We start from the raw sequence: 24,677 nt of genomic DNA, 5'->3' as shown, positions 1-24,677 counted from the left end.
CTAATTTGCCACAATAATTGACTAAGTCTTCCCTGAAGACCACAAGTATCCTCCCCCTGGGCCTGTTGTAGTCAGAAAAGCATACTTGGTGCTTTGCTCATCACCAAGTATGAAGGACATTGGCGTGATCACCTCTGATAGGAGGAGGGACAAATAAAAATGAACACCTATTTCTAGACAGGAGCAGTTTTGAAAAAAGAGTGTGTTGTGGAGTGACGTGTTTATTTGAGTGTCCAACCTTCACTCTTAAGTGGTTATTTTTTTTTACATTCATGAACATCATAAAACGCACTGATTTCAAAAGCCCAGACGCATTTTATTACAGCAATTCTGTTATTGAGGTGAGAAAAATTGAGAAGGACTTTGCTGTACAACGGAATCTATTTCTGGGTACTGCTGAAACCAAACAAAAAAAAATTCATGGTGGCCAGCTAGCGCTATTTTCTACTGACTGTCTCTGGGGACTCAAACAGAATCCATTTGTTTGTTTTTTTGTTTCTCAGTTTCACTTTTTTTAGGTACCTGTCACCGCCCCTTCAGCTTTTAATTTGTCCGTGTCCTGGGATCTCAAGTGAGTCTCCTGTAAGGGAGCACATACATGATCTTGAGTGAAAGATAGCTTAGTTTAGTAAGATGCTTTCCTATCTACCTACCTATCTATCTCTTTACCTATCTATGTAATCTTTCTATCTATCTATCTGTCATCTATCTATGTATGGTCTGTCATCTATCTACTATCATCTGTGTATCTATCTAATTAATCTATCATCTATATGTATGTATATCAGTCGAATCTGTGTATCAATCATTTGTCTCTCTCTATAACTGTTTTCTCACTTTTGTCAACGTTCTGTCCCTAGGTGCACTTTGATTCCTCTGTGTCCTTCTCAGCCTCAATTCCTTGTGTTTGTTTTTGTGAGTTAGCTGTGTGTTTGTGTCTTGAGAGGAGTGGCCTTGGGTGGAACTTCTCCTGCGTAGGTGGCACGAGTCTGCTGGGTGTGGATAGTGTGGTTGGTGGGCTGCGCTCTTGAAACTGTGCAGCCCAGTGCCCTCCAGCTGCTCTACCCCTGGGCCGTTCCTGCTGTGGCGGCTGCATGAGCTGCAGGGAATATCCGAGGCCCGATGCAGGGAGCACCCTCGCGGGCCTCTGGGGTCCGTGGTAGGTACATGCCCAGTAGTATGTCTTTTTGCCTGTGCACCGATGTTACCTCGGTGGCCCTGCTTGGTGGCCCAACTTCAGAGAGTATGTGTGTAGTCACTGGTTAAGGGAACTGCCTTTTGGTGACACGCGGGGTTCTTCTGGGCCAGTGGCCCATGGACTTGGTGAGGTGGCAGCCCAGCTAGCTTGTGGGGAAACTGCTCCCCTCTGCTGTCAAGGTGGAGGTGGAATTTCAGTGCATTTACGCATTTTGATGTGAGTGAGGTCTATCTGAAATGGAATAGTAGCGTTGAGAGCTATGTTTCCACCCCCTCAACTTGTAGTTCATCTTCGTCCTTGGATCTCAAGTTAGTCCCCTGTAAGGCAGCACGTAGGTGGTCTTGAGTTTTCATCCCTTCTTTTAACCCTGTGTCTTTACATTGGAGTCCTGAAGAGCCTGTCCTTTTATTCTGAGAATTGAGAGCTATGTCCTTATTGCACTTAAAAATTTTTTTTTGTTATCATTAATCCACAATCACGCAAAGAACATTATGATCACCAAGTACACCACATCCCCCCCAAAAACCCCATTACAGTAGCTGTCCATCAGCATAGTTGGATGCTGTAGACCCCTTCACCATGTCCCCCCCACACCCCGTTACAGTCGCTTTCCATCAGCGTGTAGTAAGATGCTGTAGAATCACTACTGGTCTTCTCTGTGTTGTACTGCCCTCCCCATGCTCCCCCCACCCACACATTATACATGCTAATCCTAATGCCCCCTTTCTTTCTCCCCACATTTATGAAACCCTTCCCACCCACCCTGCCTAGTCCCTTTCCCTTTGGTAGCTGTTAGTCCACTCTTGGGTTCTGTGAGTCTGCTGCTGTTTTTTTCCTTCAGTTTTTCTTTGTTGTTTTACTCAACACATGAGTGAAATCATTTGGTACTTGTCTTTCTCCGCATGGCCTTTTTCACTGAGCATAATATCCTCTAGCTCCATCCACGTTGTTCAAATGGTAGGATTTTTTTCTTCTTACGGCTCTTTACTGTACTTTTTAAACTAGATTTCTGTCTTCTCTTTTGTCTGTAGTTTCGCTATGTGCTTTCACCATTGCTCTCCTCGTTATTAGCAATAACTTTACGTTAATCAATATGTACCGATATCTATCTATCCATCTGTCTGTCTGTCTATCTATCTATCTATCTATCTATCTATCTATCTATCTATCTGTCTATCTATCTATCTATCTAACTATCTATCTATCTATCTTCCTATCATCTATCTATGATGTCTATCATCATTCTATGTACCTATCTATCTATCTTTCATCTGTCGACTGTCTAGCTATCTATCTATGAATCAATCATCTTTCTGTCTGGCCATCTATCCTTATGTACAGAACACTTAACAACATCGCCTTTGTCGCTTCCCTACATTATGCTTCTAAAAATCTTTCAAGGTAACTAGGCTGTAGGAAGAGCACTCGGTTCACCGAGACACTTGCAGGTCGAGTCAGCCACGTGTACCTACAAAACCAGTAAATGGTTGTGCAGGGACTTGAACCTGTGTCTGTATCCTCTATTATCTTCTTCTCACTGGCTGACTCTATTTAGCCACATTCATTGACTAAGTGCTCCGTGAAGACCACAAGTATTGTTTCTCTGGGCCTGTTGTCCACAGAAAGAAAACTTGGTGCTTTGCTCACCACCATGTTTGAGGGACATCGGCGTGATCACCGCTGATAGGATGGAACGACAAATGAAAAGGAACACCAGTTGCTAGACAGGAGCACTTGGGAGCAAAGAGTGTGTTGTGGAGTGACGTGTTTATTTCAGTGTCCAAACTTCCCTCTTTATATAGTTATTACTTCTTTACATTCATGAACTTCATAATACCCACTGATCTCAAAGGTCCAGACGTATACTTTTACAGCAATTCAATTGTTGAGTTGAGAGAAAATGAGAAAGACGTTGCTGTACCACTAAATCTATGGCTGGGCAATGCTGAAACCAAACAAAAAGAATTCACGTTGGCCAGATAGGGCTATTTTCTACTGACTGTCTCTGTGGACTCAAACAGAATCCATTCTAGGATTGTTTGTTTTTCAGTTTCACTGTGTTGGGTACCTGTACACACCCCTTCGGCTTTTAGATTGTCTGTGTCCTTGGATCTCAAGAGAGTCTCCTGTAAGGGAGCACGAAGGTGGTCTTGAGTTTTCATCCCTTCTTTTAACCCTGTGTCATTTGTTTGGAGCACTCAAAGCCTGTCCTTTTATTCTGACGATTCAGAGCTGTGCCCTTATTGCACTTAAAAAATTGTTTTTGTTATCATTAATCTACAATCACGTGAAGAACATTATGTTTACTAGACTCCCCCCTTCACCAAGTCCCTCCCAAAAACCTCTTACAGTTGCTGTCAGTTAGCAGAGATGGATGCTGTAGACCCGTTCACGATGTACCCCCCCACACACCCCATTACAGTTGCTGTCCTTCCGCGTGTAGTAAGATGCTGTAGAATATCTACTTGTCTTCTCTGTGTTGTACAGCACTCGCCATGCGACCCCGCCCTCACGCATTATACATGCTTATCCTAATCTCCCTTTTCTTTCTCCCCACCCTTATCCCTCCCTTCCCAACCACCCTTCTCAGTCCTTTTCCCTTTGGTAACTGTTACTCCACATTCGGGTTCTGTGAGTCTGCTGCTGTTTTTTTTTTCAGTGTTTCTTTGTTGTTATACTCCACACATGAGTGAAATCATTTGGTACTTGTCTTTCTCCGCCTGGAATATTTCACTGAGCATGCTTCCGTCTCTCTCCATCCACGTCATTGCAAATGGTAGCATTTGTTTTCTTCTTATAGCTGCAAATGGCAGTTTTAAACTGGACTTCATTCTTCCTTTTAGTTTGTAGTTTCGCTATGTGCTTTCACCATTGATCTCCTGGTTATGAGCAATAGCTTTGTGTTATTTAATATGTATCTGTATGTATCTTTCTATCTATCTATCTGTCTATCCTTCTATCTTTCTATTTATCTATCTATCTTTCTATCTATCTATCTATCTATCTATCTATCTATCTATCTATCTATCTATCTATCATCTATCTGTCTATCAATCTATGTTCCTATCTACCTATCATGTCTATCGTCGGTCTATCTGTCATCTGTCATCTTTCTATCTATCTATGAATCAATCATCTTTTTGTCTGGCCATCTATCCTTATGTACAGGACAGTTAACAACATCGCCTATGTCACTTCCCTACATTATGCTTCCAAAAATATTGCAAAGTAACTAGTCCTTATGGAGAGCACTGGGTTCACTGAGACACTTGCAGGTCGAGTCAGCCGCTTGTGCGTAAAAATCCAGTAATTTATGGTGGTGCAGGGACTTGCACCCATCTCTCTGTCCTCTGTCCTCTTTTACCTCCTTCTCACTTGCTGACTGTATTCAGCCACATTCGTTGACTAAGTGCTTCCAGAAGACCACAACTGTCCTTCCTCTGAGCCTGTTTAGACAGAAAAGTATACTTGGTGCTTTGCTCACCACCAAGTTTGAGGGACAATGGCATGATCACCGCTGATAGGAGGAGGGACAAATAAAAAGAACACCTATTTCTAGGCAGCAGCATTTGGGAGCAAAGAGAGTGTTGTGGAGTTACGTGTTTGTTTGAGTGTCCAAACTATCCTCTTTAGGTGGTTATTACTACTTTACTTTCAAGAACATCATAAAATCCACTGATTTCAAAAGCCCAGACACATATTATTACAGCAATTCAGTTGTTGAGGTGAGAAAAAATGAGAAGGACGTTGCTGTACCACTAAATCTATGGCTGGGCACTGCTGAAACCAAACAAAAAGAATTCACGGTGTCTAGATAGGGCTATTTTCTACTGACTGTCTCTGGGGACTCAAACAAAATCCATTTGTTTGTTTGTTTGCTTTTCAGTTACACTTGTGTAGGGTTGCTGTCCCCACCCCTTCGGATTGTAGTTTGTCTGTGTCTTTGGATCTCAAGTGAGTCTCCTATAGGGGAGAACTTAGGTGATCTTGAGTTTTCATCCCTTCTTTTAACCCTGTGTCTTTTGTTTGGAGCTCGCAAAGCCTGTTTTATTGCTGTGCCCATATTGCACTTAAAAACATTTTTTTTATCATTAATCTGCAATCACGTGAAGAACATCATATTTACTAGGCTCCCACCTTCACCAAGTCCCCACCAAAACCTCTTACAGTCGTTGTCCATAAGCATTGTTGTATGCTGTAGACTGCTTCACCATGTCAACCCACAAACACCCTATTTCAGTCGCTGTCCATCAGCGTGTAGTAAATGCTGTAGAATCTCTACTTGTCTTCTCTGTGTTGTACATCCCTCCCTTTGCACCCCGAGCACACGCATTATACATGATACTCCTAATGTCCCCTTTCTTCTCCCTGCCCTTATCCCTCCCTTCCCACACACCCTGCCCATTCCCTTTCCCTTTGGTAACTGTTATTGAACTCTCGGGATCTGTGAGTCTGCTGCTGTTTATTTCCTCCAGTTTTTCTTTGTTGTTATACTCCACACATGAGTGAAATCATTGGCTACTTGTCTTTCTCCACCTGGTATATATCACTGAGCATGCTACCGTCTAGCTACATCCACATCCTTGCAAATGGTAGGATTTGTTTTCTTCTTATGGCTGCTTACTGCACTTTTTAAACTGGACTTCATTCTTCCTTTTTGTTTGTAGTTTCCCTATGTGCTTTCACCATTTATCTGTTGGTTATGAGCAATAGCTTTGTGTTAATCGATATCTATCTGAATCTGTGTAACTGTCTGTCTATCTATCAATCTATCTATCTATCTATCCTTCTATCTTTCTCTCTATGTATCTCTCTATCTTCCTATCATCTAACTATCGTGTCTATCATCTATCTGTAATCTCTCATCTATCTATGTATCTATGAATCAATCATCTTTTTGTCTTCCCATCTATCCTCATGTACAGAACAGTTAACAACATCGCCTATGTCACTTCCCTACTTTATGCTTCCAAAAATCTTGCCAAGTAACTAGGACGTATGAAGAGCACTGGGTACACTGAGACAATTGCAGGTCGAGTCTGCCGCGTGTGCTTACAAAACCAGTAAATGGTTGTCCAGGGACTTGAACCCATATCTCTGTCCTCTGTCCTCTTTTACCTCCTTCTCGCCTGCTGACTCTAATTTGCCACAATAATTGACTAAGTCTTCCCTGAAGACCACAAGTATCCTCCCCCTGGGCCTGTTGTAGTCAGAAAAGCATACTTGGTGCTTTGCTCATCACCAAGTATGAAGGACATTGGCGTGATCACCTCTGATAGGAGGAGGGACAAATAAAAATGAACACCTATTTCTAGACAGGAGCAGTTTTGAAAAAAGAGTGTGTTGTGGAGTGACGTGTTTATTTGAGTGTCCAACCTTCACTCTTAAGTGGTTATTTTTTTTTACATTCATGAACATCATAAAACGCACTGATTTCAAAAGCCCAGACGCATTTTATTACAGCAATTCTGTTATTGAGGTGAGAAAAATTGAGAAGGACTTTGCTGTACAACGGAATCTATTTCTGGGTACTGCTGAAACCAAACAAAAAAAAATTCATGGTGGCCAGCTAGCGCTATTTTCTACTGACTGTCTCTGGGGACTCAAACAGAATCCATTTGTTTGTTTTTTTGTTTCTCAGTTTCACTTTTTTTAGGTACCTGTCACCGCCCCTTCAGCTTTTAATTTGTCCGTGTCCTGGGATCTCAAGTGAGTCTCCTGTAAGGGAGCACATACATGATCTTGAGTGAAAGATAGCTTAGTTTAGTAAGATGCTTTCCTATCTACCTACCTATCTATCTCTTTACCTATCTATGTAATCTTTCTATCTATCTATCTGTCATCTATCTATGTATGGTCTGTCATCTATCTACTATCATCTGTGTATCTATCTAATTAATCTATCATCTATATGTATGTATATCAGTCGAATCTGTGTATCAATCATTTGTCTCTCTCTATAACTGTTTTCTCACTTTTGTCAACGTTCTGTCCCTAGGTGCACTTTGATTCCTCTGTGTCCTTCTCAGCCTCAATTCCTTGTGTTTGTTTTTGTGAGTTAGCTGTGTGTTTGTGTCTTGAGAGGAGTGGCCTTGGGTGGAACTTCTCCTGCGTAGGTGGCACGAGTCTGCTGGGTGTGGATAGTGTGGTTGGTGGGATGCGCTCTTGAAACTGTGCAGCCCAGTGCCCTCCAGCTGCTCTGCCTCTGGGCCGTTCCTGCTGTGGCGGCTGCATGAGCTGCAGGGAATATCCGAGGCCCGATGCAGGGAGCACCCTCGCGGGCCTCCGGGGTCCGTGGTATTTACATGCCCAGTAGTATGTCTTTTTGCCTGTGCACCGATGTTACCTCGGTGGCCCTGCTTGGTGGCCCAACTTCAGAGAGTATGTGTGTAGTCACTGGTTAAGGGAACTGCCTTTTGGTGACACGCGGGGTTCTTCTGGGCCAGTGGCCCATGGACTTGGTGAGGTGGCAGCCCAGCTAGCTTGTGGGGAAACTGCTCCCCTCTGCTGTCAAGGTGGAGGTGGAATTTCAGTGCATTTACGCATTTTGATGTGAGTGAGGTCTATCTGAAATGGAATAGTAGCGTTGAGAGCTATGTTTCCACCCCCTCAACTTGTAGTTCATCTTCGTCCTTGGATCTCAAGTTAGTCCCCTGTAAGGCAGCACGTAGGTGGACTTGAGTTTTCATCCCTTCTTTTAACCCTGTGTCTTTACATTGGAGTCCTGAAGAGCCTGTCCTTTTATTCTGAGAATTGAGAGCTATGTCCTTATTGCACTTAAAAAATTTTTTTTGTTATCATTAATCCACAATCACGCAAAGAACATTATGATCACCAAGTACACCACGTCCCCCCCAAAAACCCCATTACAGTAGCTGTCCATCAGCATAGTTGGATGCTGTAGACCCCTTCACCATGTCCCCCCCACACCCCGTTACAGTCGCTTTCCATCAGCGTGTAGTAAGATGCTGTAGAATCACTACTGGTCTTCTCTGTGTTGTACTGCCCTCCCCATGCTCCCCCCACCCACACATTATACATGCTAATCCTAATGCCCCCTTTCTTTCTCCCCACATTTATGAAACCCTTCCCACCCACCCTGCCTAGTCCCTTTCCCTTTGGTAGCTGTTAGTCCACTCTTGGGTTCTGTGAGTCTGCTGCTGTTTTTTTCCTTCAGTTTTTCTTTGTTGTTTTACTCAACACATGAGTGAAATCATTTGGTACTTGTCTTTCTCCGCATGGCCTTTTTCACTGAGCATAATATCCTCTAGCTCCATCCACGTTGTTCAAATGGTAGGATTTTTTTCTTCTTACGGCTCTTTACTGTACTTTTTAAACTAGATTTCTGTCTTCTCTTTTGTCTGTAGTTTCGCTATGTGCTTTCACCATTGCTCTCCTCGTTATTAGCAATAACTTTACGTTAATCAATATGTACCAATATCTATCTATCCATCTGTCTGTCTGTCTATCTATCCATCTATCTATCTATCTATCTATCTATCTATCTATCTATCTATCTATCTATCTAACTATCTATCTATCTATCTTCCTATCATCTATCTATGATGTCTATCATCATTCTATGTACCTATCTATCTATCTTTCATCTGTCGTCTGTCTAGCTATCTATCTATGAATCAATCATCTTTCTGTCTGGCCATCTATCCTTATGTACAGAACACTTAACAACATCGCCTTTGTCGCTTCCCTACATTATGCTTCTAAAAATCTTTCAAGGTAACTAGGCTGTAGGAAGAGCACTCGGTTCACCGAGACACTTGCAGGTCGAGTCAGCCACGTGTACCTACAAAACCAGTAAATGGTTGTGCAGGGACTTGAACCTGTGTCTGTATCCTCTATTATCTTCTTCTCACTGGCTGACTCTATTTAGCCACATTCATTGACTAAGTGCTCCGTGAAGACCACAAGTATTGTTTCTCTGGGCCTGTTGTCCACAGAAAGAAAACTTGGTGCTTTGCTCACCACCATGTTTGAGGGACATCGGCGTGATCACCGCTGATAGGATGGAACGACAAATGAAAAGGAACACCAGTTGCTAGACAGGAGCACTTGGGAGCAAAGAGTGTGTTGTGGAGTGACGTGTTTATTTCAGTGTCCAAACTTCCCTCTTTATATAGTTATTACTTCTTTACATTCATGAACTTCATAATACCCACTGATCTCAAAGGTCCAGACGTATACTTTTACAGCAATTCAATTGTTGAGTTGAGAGAAAATGAGAAAGACGTTGCTGTACCACTAAATCTATGGCTGGGCAATGCTGAAACCAAACAAAAAGAATTCACGTTGGCCAGATAGGGCTATTTTCTACTGACTGTCTCTGTGGACTCAAACAGAATCCATTCTAGGATTGTTTGTTTTTCAGTTTCACTGTGTTGGGTACCTGTACACACCCCTTCGGCTTTTAGATTGTCTGTGTCCTTGGATCTCAAGAGAGTCTCCTGTAAGGGAGCACGAAGGTGGTCTTGAGTTTTCATCCCTTCTTTTAACCCTTTGTCATTTGTTTGGAGCACTCAAAGCCTGTCCTTTTATTCTGACGATTCAGAGCTGTGCCCTTATTGCACTTAAAAAATTGTTTTTGTTATCATTAATCTACAATCACGTGAAGAACATTATGTTTACTAGACTCCCCCCTTCACCAAGTCCCTCCCAAAAACCTCTTACAGTTGCTGTCAGTTAGCAGAGATGGATGCTGTAGACCCGTTCACGATGTACCCCCCCACACACCCCATTACAGTTGCTGTCCTTCCGCGTGTAGTAAGATGCTGTAGAATATCTACTTGTCTTCTCTGTGTTGTACAGCACTCGCCATGCGACCCCGCCCTCACGCATTATACATGCTTATCCTAATCTCCCTTTTCTTTCTCCCCACCCTTATCCCTCCCTTCCCAACCACCCTTCTCAGTCCTTTTCCCTTTGGTAACTGTTACTCCACATTCGGGTTCTGTGAGTCTGCTGCTGTTTTTTTTTTCAGTGTTTCTTTGTTGTTATACTCCACACATGAGTGAAATCATTTGGTACTTGTCTTTCTCCGCCTGGAATATTTCACTGAGCATGCTTCCGTCTCTCTCCATCCACGTCATTGCAAATGGTAGCATTTGTTTTCTTCTTATAGCTGCAAATGGCAGTTTTAAACTGGACTTCATTCTTCCTTTTAGTTTGTAGTTTCGCTATGTGCTTTCACCATTGATCTCCTGGTTATGAGCAATAGCTTTGTGTTATTTAATATGTATCTGTATGTATCTTTCTATCTATCTATCTGTCTATCCTTCTATCTTTCTATTTATCTATCTATCTTTCTATCTATCTATCTATCTATCTATCTATCTATCTATCTATCATCTATCTGTCTATCAATCTATGTTCCTATCTACCTATCATGTCTATCGTCGGTCTATCTGTCATCTGTCATCTTTCTATCTATCTATGAATCAATCATCTTTTTGTCTGGCCATCTATCCTTATGTACAGGACAGTTAACAACATCGCCTATGTCACTTCCCTACATTATGCTTCCAAAAATATTGCAAAGTAACTAGTCCTTATGGAGAGCACTGGGTTCACTGAGACACTTGCAGGTCGAGTCAGCCGCTTGTGCGTAAAAATCCAGTAATTTATGGTGGTGCAGGGACTTGCACCCATCTCTCTGTCCTCTGTCCTCTTTTACCTCCTTCTCACTTGCTGACTGTATTCAGCCACATTCGTTGACTAAGTGCTTCCAGAAGACCACAACTGTCCTTCCTCTGAGCCTGTTTAGACAGAAAAGTATACTTGGTGCTTTGCTCACCACCAAGTTTGAGGGACAATGGCATGATCACCGCTGATAGGAGGAGGGACAAATAAAAAGAACACCTATTTCTAGGCAGCAGCATTTGGGAGCAAAGAGAGTGTTGTGGAGTTACGTGTTTGTTTGAGTGTCCAAACTATCCTCTTTAGGTGGTTATTACTACTTTACTTTCAAGAACATCATAAAATCCACTGATTTCAAAAGCCCAGACACATATTATTACAGCAATTCAGTTGTTGAGGTGAGAAAAAATGAGAAGGACGTTGCTGTACCACTAAATCTATGGCTGGGCACTGCTGAAACCAAACAAAAAGAATTCACGGTGTCTAGATAGGGCTATTTTCTACTGACTGTCTCTGGGGACTCAAACAAAATCCATTTGTTTGTTTGTTTGCTTTTCAGTTACACTTGTGTAGGGTTGCTGTCCCCACCCCTTCGGATTGTAGTTTGTCTGTGTCTTTGGATCTCAAGTGAGTCTCCTATAGGGGAGAACTTAGGTGATCTTGAGTTTTCATCCCTTCTTTTAACCCTGTGTCTTTTGTTTGGAGCTCGCAAAGCCTGTTTTATTGCTGTGCCCATATTGCACTTAAAAACATTTTTTTTATCATTAATCTGCAATCACGTGAAGAACATCATATTTACTAGGCTCCCACCTTCACCAAGTCCCCACCAAAACCTCTTACAGTCGTTGTCCATAAGCATTGTTGTATGCTGTAGACTGCTTCACCATGTCAACCCACAAACACCCTATTTCAGTCGCTGTCCATCAGCGTGTAGTAAATGCTGTAGAATCTCTACTTGTCTTCTCTGTGTTGTACATCCCTCCCTTTGCACCCCGAGCACACGCATTATACATGATACTCCTAATGTCCCCTTTCTTCTCCCTGCCCTTATCCCTCCCTTCCCACACACCCTGCCCATTCCCTTTCCCTTTGGTAACTGTTATTGAACTCTCGGGATCTGTGAGTCTGCTGCTGTTTATTTCCTCCAGTTTTTCTTTGTTGTTATACTCCACACATGAGTGAAATCATTGGCTACTTGTCTTTCTCCACCTGGTATATATCACTGAGCATGCTACCGTCTAGCTACATCCACATCCTTGCAAATGGTAGGATTTGTTTTCTTCTTATGGCTGCTTACTGCACTTTTTAAACTGGACTTCATTCTTCCTTTTTGTTTGTAGTTTCCCTATGTGCTTTCACCATTTATCTGTTGGTTATGAGCAATAGCTTTGTGTTAATCGATATCTATCTGAATCTGTGTAACTGTCTGTCTATCTATCAATCTATCTATCTATCTATCCTTCTATCTTTCTCTCTATGTATCTCTCTATCTTCCTATCATCTAACTATCGTGTCTATCATCTATCTGTAATCTCTCATCTATCTATGTATCTATGAATCAATCATCTTTTTGTCTTCCCATCTATCCTCATGTACAGAACAGTTAACAACATCGCCTATGTCACTTCCCTACTTTATGCTTCCAAAAATCTTGCCAAGTAACTAGGACGTATGAAGAGCACTGGGTACACTGAGACAATTGCAGGTCGAGTCTGCCGCGTGTGCTTACAAAACCAGTAAATGGTTGTCCAGGGACTTGAACCCATATCTCTGTCCTCTGTCCTCTTTTACCTCCTTCTCGCCTGCTGACTCTAATTTGCCACAATAATTGACTAAGTCTTCCCTGAAGACCACAAGTATCCTCCCCCTGGGCCTGTTGTAGTCAGAAAAGCATACTTGGTGCTTTGCTCATCACCAAGTATGAAGGACATTGGCGTGATCACCTCTGATAGGAGGAGGGACAAATAAAAATGAACACCTATTTCTAGACAGGAGCAGTTTTGAAAAAAGAGTGTGTTGTGGAGTGACGTGTTTATTTGAGTGTCCAACCTTCACTCTTAAGTGGTTATTTTTTTTTACATTCATGAACATCATAAAACGCACTGATTTCAAAAGCCCAGACGCATTTTATTACAGCAATTCTGTTATTGAGGTGAGAAAAATTGAGAAGGACTTTGCTGTACAACGGAATCTATTTCTGGGTACTGCTGAAACCAAACAAAAAAAAATTCATGGTGGCCAGCTAGCGCTATTTTCTACTGACTGTCTCTGGGGACTCAAACAGAATCCATTTGTTTGTTTTTTTGTTTCTCAGTTTCACTTTTTTTAGGTACCTGTCACCGCCCCTTCAGCTTTTAATTTGTCCGTGTCCTGGGATCTCAAGTGAGTCTCCTGTAAGGGAGCACATACATGATCTTGAGTGAAAGATAGCTTAGTTTAGTAAGATGCTTTCCTATCTACCTACCTATCTATCTCTTTACCTATCTATGTAATCTTTCTATCTATCTATCTGTCATCTATCTATGTATGGTCTGTCATCTATCTACTATCATCTGTGTATCTATCTAATTAATCTATCATCTATATGTATGTATATCAGTCGAATCTGTGTATCAATCATTTGTCTCTCTCTATAACTGTTTTCTCACTTTTGTCAACGTTCTGTCCCTAGGTGCACTTTGATTCCTCTGTGTCCTTCTCAGCCTCAATTCCTTGTGTTTGTTTTTGTGAGTTAGCTGTGTGTTTGTGTCTTGAGAGGAGTGGCCTTGGGTGGAACTTCTCCTGCGTAGGTGGCACGAGTCTGCTGGGTGTGGATAGTGTGGTTGGTGGGATGCGCTCTTGAAACTGTGCAGCCCAGTGCCCTCCAGCTGCTCTGCCCCTGGGCCGTTCCTGCTGTGGCGGCTGCATGAGCTGCAGGGAATATCCGAGGCCCGATGCAGGGAGCACCCTCGCGGGCCTCCGGGGTCCGTGGTAGGTATATACCCAGTAGTATGTCTTTTTGCCTGTGCACCGATGTTACCTCGGTGGCCCTGCTTGGTGGCCCAACTTCAGAGAGTATGTGTGTAGTCACTGGTTAAGGGAACTGCCTTTTGGTGACACGCGGGGTTCTTCTGGGCCAGTGGCCCATGGACTTGGTGAGGTGGCAGCCCAGCTAGCTTGTGGGGAAACTGCTCCCCTCTGCTGTCAAGGTGGAGGTGGAATTTCAGTGCATTTACGCATTTTGATGTGAGTGAGGTCTATCTGAAATGGAATAGTAGCGTTGAGAGCTATGTTTCCACCCCCTCAACTTGTAGTTCATCTTCGTCCTTGGATCTCAAGTTAGTCCCCTGTAAGGCAGCACGTAGGTGGACTTGAGTTTTCATCCCTTCTTTTAACCCTGTGTCTTTACATTGGAGTCCTGAAGAGCCTGTCCTTTTATTCTGAGAATTGAGAGCTATGTCCTTATTGCACTTAAAAAATTTTTTTTGTTATCATTAATCCACAATCACGCAAAGAACATTATGATCACCAAGTACACCACGTCCCCCCCAAAAACCCCATTACAGTAGCTGTCCATCAGCATAGTTGGATGCTGTAGACCCCTTCACCATGTCCCCCCCACACCCCGTTACAGTCGCTTTCCATCAGCGTGTAGTAAGATGCTGTAGAATCACTACTGGTCTTCTCTGTGTTGTACTGCCCTCCCCATGCTCCCCCCACCCACACATTATACATGCTAATCCTAATGCCCCCTTTCTTTCTCCCCACATTTATGAAACCCTTCCCACCCACCCTGCCTAGTCCCTTTCCCTTTGGTAGCTGTTAGTCCACTCTTGGGTTCTGTGAGTCTGCTGCTGTTTTTTTCCTTCAGTTTTTCTTTGTTGTTTTACTCAACACATGAGTGAAATCATTTGGTACTTGTCTTTCTCCGCATGGCCTTTTTCACTGAGCATAATATCCTCTAGCTCCATCCACGTTGTTCAAATGGTAGGATTTTTTTCTTCTTACGGCTCTTTACTGTACTTTTTAAACTAGATTTCTGTCTTCTCTTTTGTCTGTAGTTTCGCTATGTGCTTTCACCATTGCTCTCCTCGTTATTAGCAATAACTTTACGTTAATCAATATGTACCAATATCTATCTATCCATCTGTCTGTCTGTCTATCTATCCATCTATCTATCTATCTATCTATCTATCTATCTATCTATCTATCTATCTAACTATCTATCTATCTATCTTCCTATCATCTATCTATGATGTCTATCATCATTCTATGTACCTATCTATCTATCTTTCATCTGTCGTCTGTCTAGCTATCTATCTATGAATCAATCATCTTTCTGTCTGGCCATCTATCCTTATGTACAGAACACTTAACAACATCGCCTTTGTCGCTTCCCTACATTATGCTTCTAAAAATCTTTCAAGGTAACTAGGCTGTAGGAAGAGCACTCGGTTCACCGAGACACTTGCAGGTCGAGTCAGCCACGTGTACCTACAAAACCAGTAAATGGTTGTGCAGGGACTTGAACCTGTGTCTGTATCCTCTATTATCTTCTTCTCACTGGCTGACTCTATTTAGCCACATTCATTGACTAAGTGCTCCGTGAAGACCACAAGTATTGTTTCTCTGGGCCTGTTGTCCACAGAAAGAAAACTTGGTGCTTTGCTCACCACCATGTTTGAGGGACATCGGCGTGATCACCGCTGATAGGATGGAACGACAAATGAAAAGGAACACCAGTTGCTAGACAGGAGCACTTGGGAGCAAAGAGTGTGTTGTGGAGTGTCGTGTTTATTTCAGTGTCCAAACTTCCCTCTTTATATAGTTATTACTTCTTTACATTCATGAACTTCATAATACCCACTGATCTCAAAGGTCCAGACGTATACTTTTACAGCAATTCAATTGTTGAGTTGAGAGAAAATGAGAAAGACGTTGCTGTACCACTAAATCTATGGCTGGGCAATGCTGAAACCAAACAAAAAGAATTCACGTTGGCCAGATAGGGCTATTTTCTACTGACTGTCTCTGTTGACTCAAACAGAATCCATTCTTGGATTGTTTGCTTTTCAGTTTCACTGTGTTGGGTACCTGTACACACCCCTTCGGCTTTTAGATTGTCTGTGTCCTTGGATCTCAAGAGAGTCTCCTGTAAGGGAGCACGAAGGTGGTCTTGAGTTTTCATCCCTTCTTTTAACCCTGTGTCATTTGTTTGGAGCACTCAAAGCCTGTCCTTTTATTCTGACGATTCAGAGCCGTGCCCTTATTGCACTTAAAAAATTGTTTTTGTTATCATTAATCTACAATCATGTGAAGAACATTATGTTTACTAGACTCCCCCCTTCACCAAGTCCCTCCCAAAAACCTCTTACAGTTGCTGTCAGTTAGCAGAGATGGATGCTGTAGACCCGTTCACGATGTACCCCCCCACACACCCCATTACAGTTGCTGTCCTTCCGCGTGTAGTAAGATGCTGTAGAATATCTACTTGTCTTCTCTGTGTTGTACAGCACTCGCCATGCGACCCCATCCTCACGCATTATACATGCTTATCCTAATCTCCCTTTTCTTTCTCCCCACCCTTATCCCTCCCTTCCCAACCACCCTTCTCAGTCCTTTTCCCTTTGGTAACTGTTACTCCACATTCGGGTTCTGTGAGTCTGCTGCTGTTTTTTTTTTCAGTGTTTCTTTGTTGTTATACTCCACACATGAGTGAAATCATTTGGTACTTGTCTTTCTCCGCCTGGAATATTTCACTGAGCATGCTTCCGTCTCTCTCCATCCACGTCATTGCAAATGGTAGCATTTGTTTTCTTCTTATAGCTGCAAATGGCAGTTTTAAACTGGACTTCATTCTTCCTTTTAGTTTGTAGTTTCGCTATGTGCTTTCACCATTGATCTCCTGGTTATGAGCAATAGCTTTGTGTTATTTAATATGTATCTGTATGTATCTTTCTATCTATCTATCTGTCTATCCTTCTATCTTTCTATTTATCTATCTATCTTTCTATCTATCTATCTATCTATCTATCTATCTATCTATCTATCTATCTATCATCTATCTGTCTATCAATCTATGTTCCTATCTACCTATCATGTCTATCGTCGGTCTATCTGTCATCTGTCATCTATCTATCTATCTATGAATCAATCATCTTTTTGTCTGGCCATCTATCCTTATGTACAGGACAGTTAACAACATCGCCTATGTCACTTCCCTACATTATGCTTCCAAAAATATTGCAAAGTAAGTAGTCCTTAGGGAGAGCACTGTGTTCACTGAGACACTTGCAGGTCGAGTCAGCCGCTTGTGCTTAAAAATCCAGTAATTTATGGTGGTGCAGGGACTTGCACCCATCTCTCTGTCCTCTGTCCTCTTTTACCTCCTTCTCGCTTGCTGACTGTATTCAGCCACATTCGTTGACTAAGTGCTTCCAGAAGACCACAACTGTCCTTCCTCTGAGCTTGTTTAGACAGAAAAGTATACTTGGTGCTTTGCTCTCCACCAAGTTTGAGGGACAATGGCATGATCACCGCTGATAGGAGGAGGGACAAATAAAAAGAACACCTATTTCTAGGCAGCAGCATTTGGGAGCAAAGAGAGTGTTGTGGAGTTACGTGTTTGTTTGAGTGTCCAAACTATCCTCTTTAGGTGGTTATTACTACTTTACTTTCAAGAACATCATAAAATCCACTGATTTCAAAAGCCCAGACACATAATATTACAGCAATTCAGTTGTTGAGGTGAGAAAAAATGAGAAGGACGTTGCTGTACCACTAAATCTATGGCTGGGCACTGCTGAAACCAAACAAAAAGAATTCACGGTGTCTAGATAGGGCTATTTTCTACTGACTGTCTCTGGGGACTCAAACAAAATCCATTTGTTTGTTTGTTTGCTTTTCAGTTACACTTGTGTAGGGTTGCTGTCCCCACCCCTTCGGATTGTAGTTTGTCTGTGTCTTTGGATCTCAAGTGAGTCTCCTATAGGGGAGAACTTAGGTGATCTTGAGTTTTCATCCCTTCTTTTAACCCTGTGTCTTTTGTTTGGAGCTCGCAAAGCCTGTTTTATTGCTGTGCCCATATTGCACTTAAAAACATTTTTTTTATCATTAATCTGCAATCACGTGAAGAACATCATATTTACTAGGCTCCCACCTTCACCAAGTCCCCACCAAAACCTCTTACAGTCGTTGTCCATAAGCATTGTTGTATGCTGTAGACTGCTTCACCATGTCAACCCACAAACACCCCATTTCAGTCGCTGTCCATCAGCGTGTAGTAAATGCTGTAGAATCTCTACTTGTCTTCTCTGTGTTGTACATCCCTCCCTTTGCACCCCGAGCACACGCATTATACATGATACTCCTAATGTCCCCTTTCTTCTCCCTGCCCTTATCCCTCCCTTCCCACACACCCTGCCCATTCCCTTTCCCTTTGGTAACTGTTATTGAACTCTCGGGATCTGTGAGTCTGCTGCTGTTTATTTCCTCCAGTTTTTCTTTGTTGTTATACTCCACACATGAGTGAAATCATTGGCTACTTGTCTTTCTCCACCTGGTATATATCACTGAGCATGCTACCGTCTAGCTACATCCACATCCTTGCAAATGGTAGGATTTGTTTTCTTCTTATGGCTGCTTACTGCACTTTTTAAACTGGACTTCATTCTTCCTTTTTGTTTGTAGTTTCCCTATGTGCTTTCACCATTTATCTGTTGGTTATGAGCAATAGCTTTGTGTTAATCGATATCTATCTGAATCTGTGTAACTGTCTGTCTATCTATCAATCTATCTATCTATCCTTCTATATTTCTCTCTATGTATCTCTCTATCTTCCTATCATCTAACTATCGTGTCTATCGTCTATCTATAATCTCTCATCTATCTATGTATCTATGAATCAATCATCTTTTTGTCTTCCCATCTATCCTCATGTACAGAACAGTTAACAACATCACCTATGTCACTTCCCTACATTATGCTTCCAAAAATCTTGCCAAGTAACTAGGACGTATGAAGAGCACTGGGTACACTGAGACAATTGCAGGTCGAGTCTGCCGCGTGTGCTTACAAAACCAGTAAATGGTTGTCCAGGGACTTGAACCCATATCTCTGTCCTCTGTCCTCTTTTACCTCCTTCTCACCTGCTGACTCTAATTTGCCACAATAATTGACTAAGTCTTCCCTGAAGACCACAAGTATCCTCCCCCTGGGCCTGTTGTAGTCAGAAAAGCATACTTGGTGCTTTGCTCATCACCAAGTATGAAGGACATTGGCGTGATCACCTCTGATAGGAGGAGGGACAAATAAAAATGAACACCTATTTCTAGACAGGAGCAGTTTTGAAAAAAGAGTGTGTTGTGGAGTGACGTGTTTATTTGAGTGTCCAACCTTCACTCTTAAGTGGTTATTTTTTTTTACATTCATGAACATCATAAAACGCACTGATTTCAAAAGCCCAGACGCATTTTATTACAGCAATTCTGTTATTGAGGTGAGAAAAATTGAGAAGGACTTTGCTGTACAACGGAATCTATTTCTGGGTACTGCTGAAACCAAACAAAAAAAAATTCATGGTGGCCAGCTAGCGCTATTTTCTACTGACTGTCTCTGGGGACTCAAACAGAATCCATTTGTTTGTTTTTTTGTTTCTCAGTTTCACTTTTTTTAGGTACCTGTCACCGCCCCTTCAGCTTTTAATTTGTCCGTGTCCTGGGATCTCAAGTGAGTCTCCTGTAAGGGAGCACATACATGATCTTGAGTGAAAGATAGCTTAGTTTAGTAAGATGCTTTCCTATCTACCTACCTATCTATCTCTTTACCTATCTATGTAATCTTTCTATCTATCTATCTGTCATCTATCTATGTATGGTCTGTCATCTATCTACTATCATCTGTGTATCTATCTAATTAATCTATCATCTATATGTATGTATATCAGTCGAATCTGTGTATCAATCATTTGTCTCTCTCTATAACTGTTTTCTCACTTTTGTCAACGTTCTGTCCCTAGGTGCACTTTGATTCCTCTGTGTCCTTCTCAGCCTCAATTCCTTGTGTTTGTTTTTGTGAGTTAGCTGTGTGTTTGTGTCTTGAGAGGAGTGGCCTTGGGTGGAACTTCTCCTGCGTAGGTGGCACGAGTCTGCTGGGTGTGGATAGTGTGGTTGGTGGGATGCGCTCTTGAAACTGTGCAGCCCAGTGCCCTCCAGCTGCTCTGCCTCTGGGCCGTTCCTGCTGTGGCGGCTGCATGAGCTGCAGGGAATATCCGAGGCCCGATGCAGGGAGCACCCTCGCGGGCCTCCGGGGTCCGTGGTAGGTATATACCCAGTAGTATGTCTTTTTGCCTGTGCACCGATGTTACCTCGGTGGCCCTGCTTGGTGGCCCAACTTCAGAGAGTATGTGTGTAGTCACTGGTTAAGGGAACTGCCTTTTGGTGACACGCGGGGTTCTTCTGGGCCAGTGGCCCATGGACTTGGTGAGGTGGCAGCCCAGCTAGCTTGTGGGGAAACTGCTCCCCTCTGCTGTCAAGGTGGAGGTGGAATTTCAGTGCATTTACGCATTTTGATGTGAGTGAGGTCTATCTGAAATGGAATAGTAGCGTTGAGAGCTATGTTTCCACCCCCTCAACTTGTAGTTCATCTTCGTCCTTGGATCTCAAGTTAGTCCCCTGTAAGGCAGCACGTAGGTGGTCTTGAGTTTTCATCCCTTCTTTTAACCCTGTGTCTTTACATTGGAGTCCTGAAGAGCCTGTCCTTTTATTCTGAGAATTGAGAGCTATGTCCTTATTGCACTTAAAAAATTTTTTTTGTTATCATTAATCCACAATCACGCAAAGAACATTATGATCACCAAGTACACCACGTCCCCCCCAAAAACCCCATTACAGTAGCTGTCCATCAGCATAGTTGGATGCTGTAGACCCCTTCACCATGTCCCCCCCACACCCCGTTACAGTCGCTTTCCATCAGCGTGTAGTAAGATGCTGTAGAATCACTACTGGTCTTCTCTGTGTTGTACTACCCTCCCCATGCTCCCCCCACCCACACATTATACATGCTAATCCTAATGCCCCCTTTCTTTCTCCCCACATTTATGAAACCCTTCCCACCCACCCTGCCTAGTCCCTTTCCCTTTGGTAGCTGTTAGTCCACTCTTGGGTTCTGTGAGTCTGCTGCTGTTTTTTTCCTTCAGTTTTTCTTTGTTGTTTTACTCAACACATGAGTGAAATCATTTGGTACTTGTCTTTCTCCGCATGGCCTTTTTCACTGAGCATAATATCCTCTAGCTCCATCCACGTTGTTCAAATGGTAGGATTTTTTTCTTCTTACGGCTCTTTACTGTACTTTTTAAACTAGATTTCTGTCTTCTCTTTTGTCTATAGTTTCGCTATGTGCTTTCACCAATGCTCTCCTCGTTATTAGCAATAACTTTACGTTAATCAATATGTACCGATATCTATCTATCCATCTGTCTGTCTGTCTATCTATCTATCTATCTATCTATCTATCTATCTATCTATCTATCTATCTATCTATCTATCTATCTAACTATCTATCTATCTATCTTCCTATCATCTATCTGTGATGTCTATCATCATTCTATGTACCTATCTATCTATCTTTCATCTGTCGACTGTCTAGCTATCTATCTATGAATCAATCATCTTTCTGTCTGGCCATCTATCCTTATGTACAGAACACTTAACAACATCGCCTTTGTCGCTTCCCTACATTATGCTTCTAAAAATCTTTCAAGGTAACTGGGCTGTAGGAAGAGCACTCGGTTCACCGAGACACTTGCAGGTCGAGTCAGCCACGTGTACCTACAAAACCAGTAAATGGTTGTGCAGGGACTTGAACCTGTGTCTGTATCCTCTATTATCTTCTTCTCACTGGCTGACTCTATTTAGCCACATTCATTGACTAAGTGCTCCGTGAAGACCACAAGTATTGTTTCTCTGGGCCTGTTGTCCACAGAAAGAAAACTTGGTGCTTTGCTCACCACCATGTTTGAGGGACATCGGCGTGATCACCGCTGATAGGATGGAACGACAAATGAAAAGGAACACCAGTTGCTAGACAGGAGCACTTGGGAGCAAAGAGTGTGTTGTGGAGTGACGTGTTTATTTCAGTGTCCAAAATTCCCTCTTTATATAGTTATTACTTCTTTACATTCATGAACTTCATAATACCCACTGATCTCAAAGGTCCAGACGTATACTTTTACAGCAATTCAATTGTTGAGTTGAGAGAAAATGAGAAAGACGTTGCTGTACCACTAAATCTATGGCTGGGCAATGCTGAAACCAAACAAAAAGAATTCACGTTGGCCAGATAGGGCTATTTTCTACTGACTGTCTCTGTGGACTCAAACAGAATCCATTCTAGGATTGTTTGTTTTTCAGTTTCACTGTGTTGGGTACCTGTACACACCCCTTCGGCTTTTAGATTGTCTGTGTCCTTGGATCTCAAGAGAGTCTCCTGTAAGGGAGCACGAAGGTGGTCTTGAGTTTTCATCCCTTCTTTTAACCCTGTGTCATTTGTTTGGAGCACTCAAAGCCTCTCCTTTTATTCTGACGATTCAGAGCTGTGCCCTTATTGCACTTAAAAAATTGTTTTTGTTATCATTAATCTACAATCACGTGAAGAACATTATGTTTACTAGACTCCCCCCTTCACCAAGTCCCTCCCAAAAACCTCTTACAGTTGCTGTCAGTTAGCAGAGATGGATGCTGTAGACCCGTTCACGATGTACCCCCCCACACACCCCATTACAGTTGCTGTCCTTCCGCGTGTAGTAAGATGCTGTAGAATATCTACTTGTCTTCTCTGTGTTGTACAGCACTCGCAATGCGACCCCGCCCTCACGCATTATACATGCTTATCCTAATCTCCCTTTTCTTTCTCCCCACCCTTATCCCTCCCTTCCCAACCACCCTTCTCAGTCCTTTTCCCTTTGGTAACTGTTACTCCACATTCGGGTTCTGTGAGTCTGCTGCTGTTTTTTTTTTCAGTGTTTCTTTGTTGTTATACTCCACACATGAGTGAAATCATTTGGTACTTGTCTTTCTCCGCCTGGAATATTTCACTGAGCATGCTTCCGTCTCTCTCCATCCACGTCATTGCAAATGGTAGCATTTGTTTTCTTCTTATAGCTGCAAATGGCAGTTTTAAACTGGACTTCATTCTTCCTTTTAGTTTGTAGTTTCGCTATGTGCTTTCACCATTGATCTCCTGGTTATGAGCAATAGCTTTGTGTTATTTAATATGTATCTGTATGTATCTTTCTATCTATCTATCTGTCTATCCTTCTATCTTTCTATTTATCTATCTATATTTCTATCTATCTGTCTATCTATCTATCTATCTATCTATCTATCTATCTATCTATCTATCTATCTATCATCTATCTGTCTATCAATCTATGTTCCTATCTACCTATCATGTCTATCGTCGGTCTATCTGTCATCTGTCATCTATCTATCTATCTATGAATCAATCATCTTTTTGTCTGGCCATCTATCCTTATGTACAGGACAGTTAACAACATCGCCTATGTCACTTCCCTACATTATGCTTCCAAAAATATTGCAAAGTAACTAGTCCTTAGGGAGAGCACTGGGTTCACTGAGACACTTGCAGGTCGAGTCAGCCGCTTGTGCTTAAAAATCCAGTAATTTATGGTGGTGCAGGGACTTGCACCCATCTCTCTGTCCTCTGTCCTCTTTTACCTCCTTCTCGCTTGCTGACTGTATTCAGCCACATTCGTTGACTAAGTGCTTCCAGAAGACCACAACTGTCCTTCCTCTGAGCCTGTTTAGACAGAAAAGTATACTTGGTGCTTTGCTCACCACCAAGTTTGAGGTACAATGGCATGATCACCGCTGATAGGAGGAGGGACAAATAAAAAGAACACCTATTTCTAGGCAGCAGCATTTGGGAGCAAAGAGAGTGTTGTGGAGTTACGTGTTTGTTTGAGTGTCCAAACTATCCTCTTAAGTGGTTATTACTACTTTACTTTCAAGAACATCATAAAATCCACTGATTTCAAAAGCCCAGACACATATTATTACAGCAATTCAGTTGTTGAGGTGAGAAAAAATGAGAAGGACGTTGCTGTACCACTAAATCTATGGCTGGGCACTGCTGAAACCAAACAAAAAGAATTCACGGTGTCTAGATAGAGCTATTTTCTACTGACTGTCTCTGGGGACTCAAACAAAATCCATTTGTTTGTTTGTTTGCTTTTCAGTTACACTTGTGTAGGGTTGCTGTCCCCACCCCTTCGGATTGTAGTTTGTCTGTGTCTTTGGATCTCAAGTGAGTCTCCTATAGGGGAGAACTTAGGTGATCTTGAGTTTTCATCCCTTCTTTTAACCCTGTGTCTTTTGTTTGGAGCTCGCAAAGCCTGTTTTATTGCTGTGCCCATATTGCACTTAAAAACATTTTTTTTATCATTAATCTGCAATCACGTGAAGAACATCATATTTACTAGGCTCCCACCTTCACCAAGTCCCCACCAAAACCTCTTACAGTCGTTGTCCATAAGCATTGTTGTATGCTGTAGACTGCTTCACCATGTCAACCCACAAACACCCCATTTCAGTCGCTGTCCATCAGCGTGTAGTAAATGCTGTAGAATCTCTACTTGTCTTCTCTGTGTTGTACATCCCTCCCTTTGCACCCCGAGCACACGCATTATACATGATACTCCTAATGTCCCCTTTCTTCTCCCTGCCCTTCTCCCTCCCTTCCCACACACCCTGCCCATTCCCTTTCCCTTTGGTAACTGTTATTGAACTCTCGGGATCTGTGAGTCTGCTGCTGTTTATTTCCTCCAGTTTTT

Source organism: Manis pentadactyla, chromosome 9, assembly GCF_030020395.1.
Source record: "Manis pentadactyla isolate mManPen7 chromosome 9, mManPen7.hap1, whole genome shotgun sequence".
NCBI classification, from domain to species: domain Eukaryota; kingdom Metazoa; phylum Chordata; class Mammalia; order Pholidota; family Manidae; genus Manis; species Manis pentadactyla.
This window is presented reverse-complemented; position numbering follows the sequence as displayed.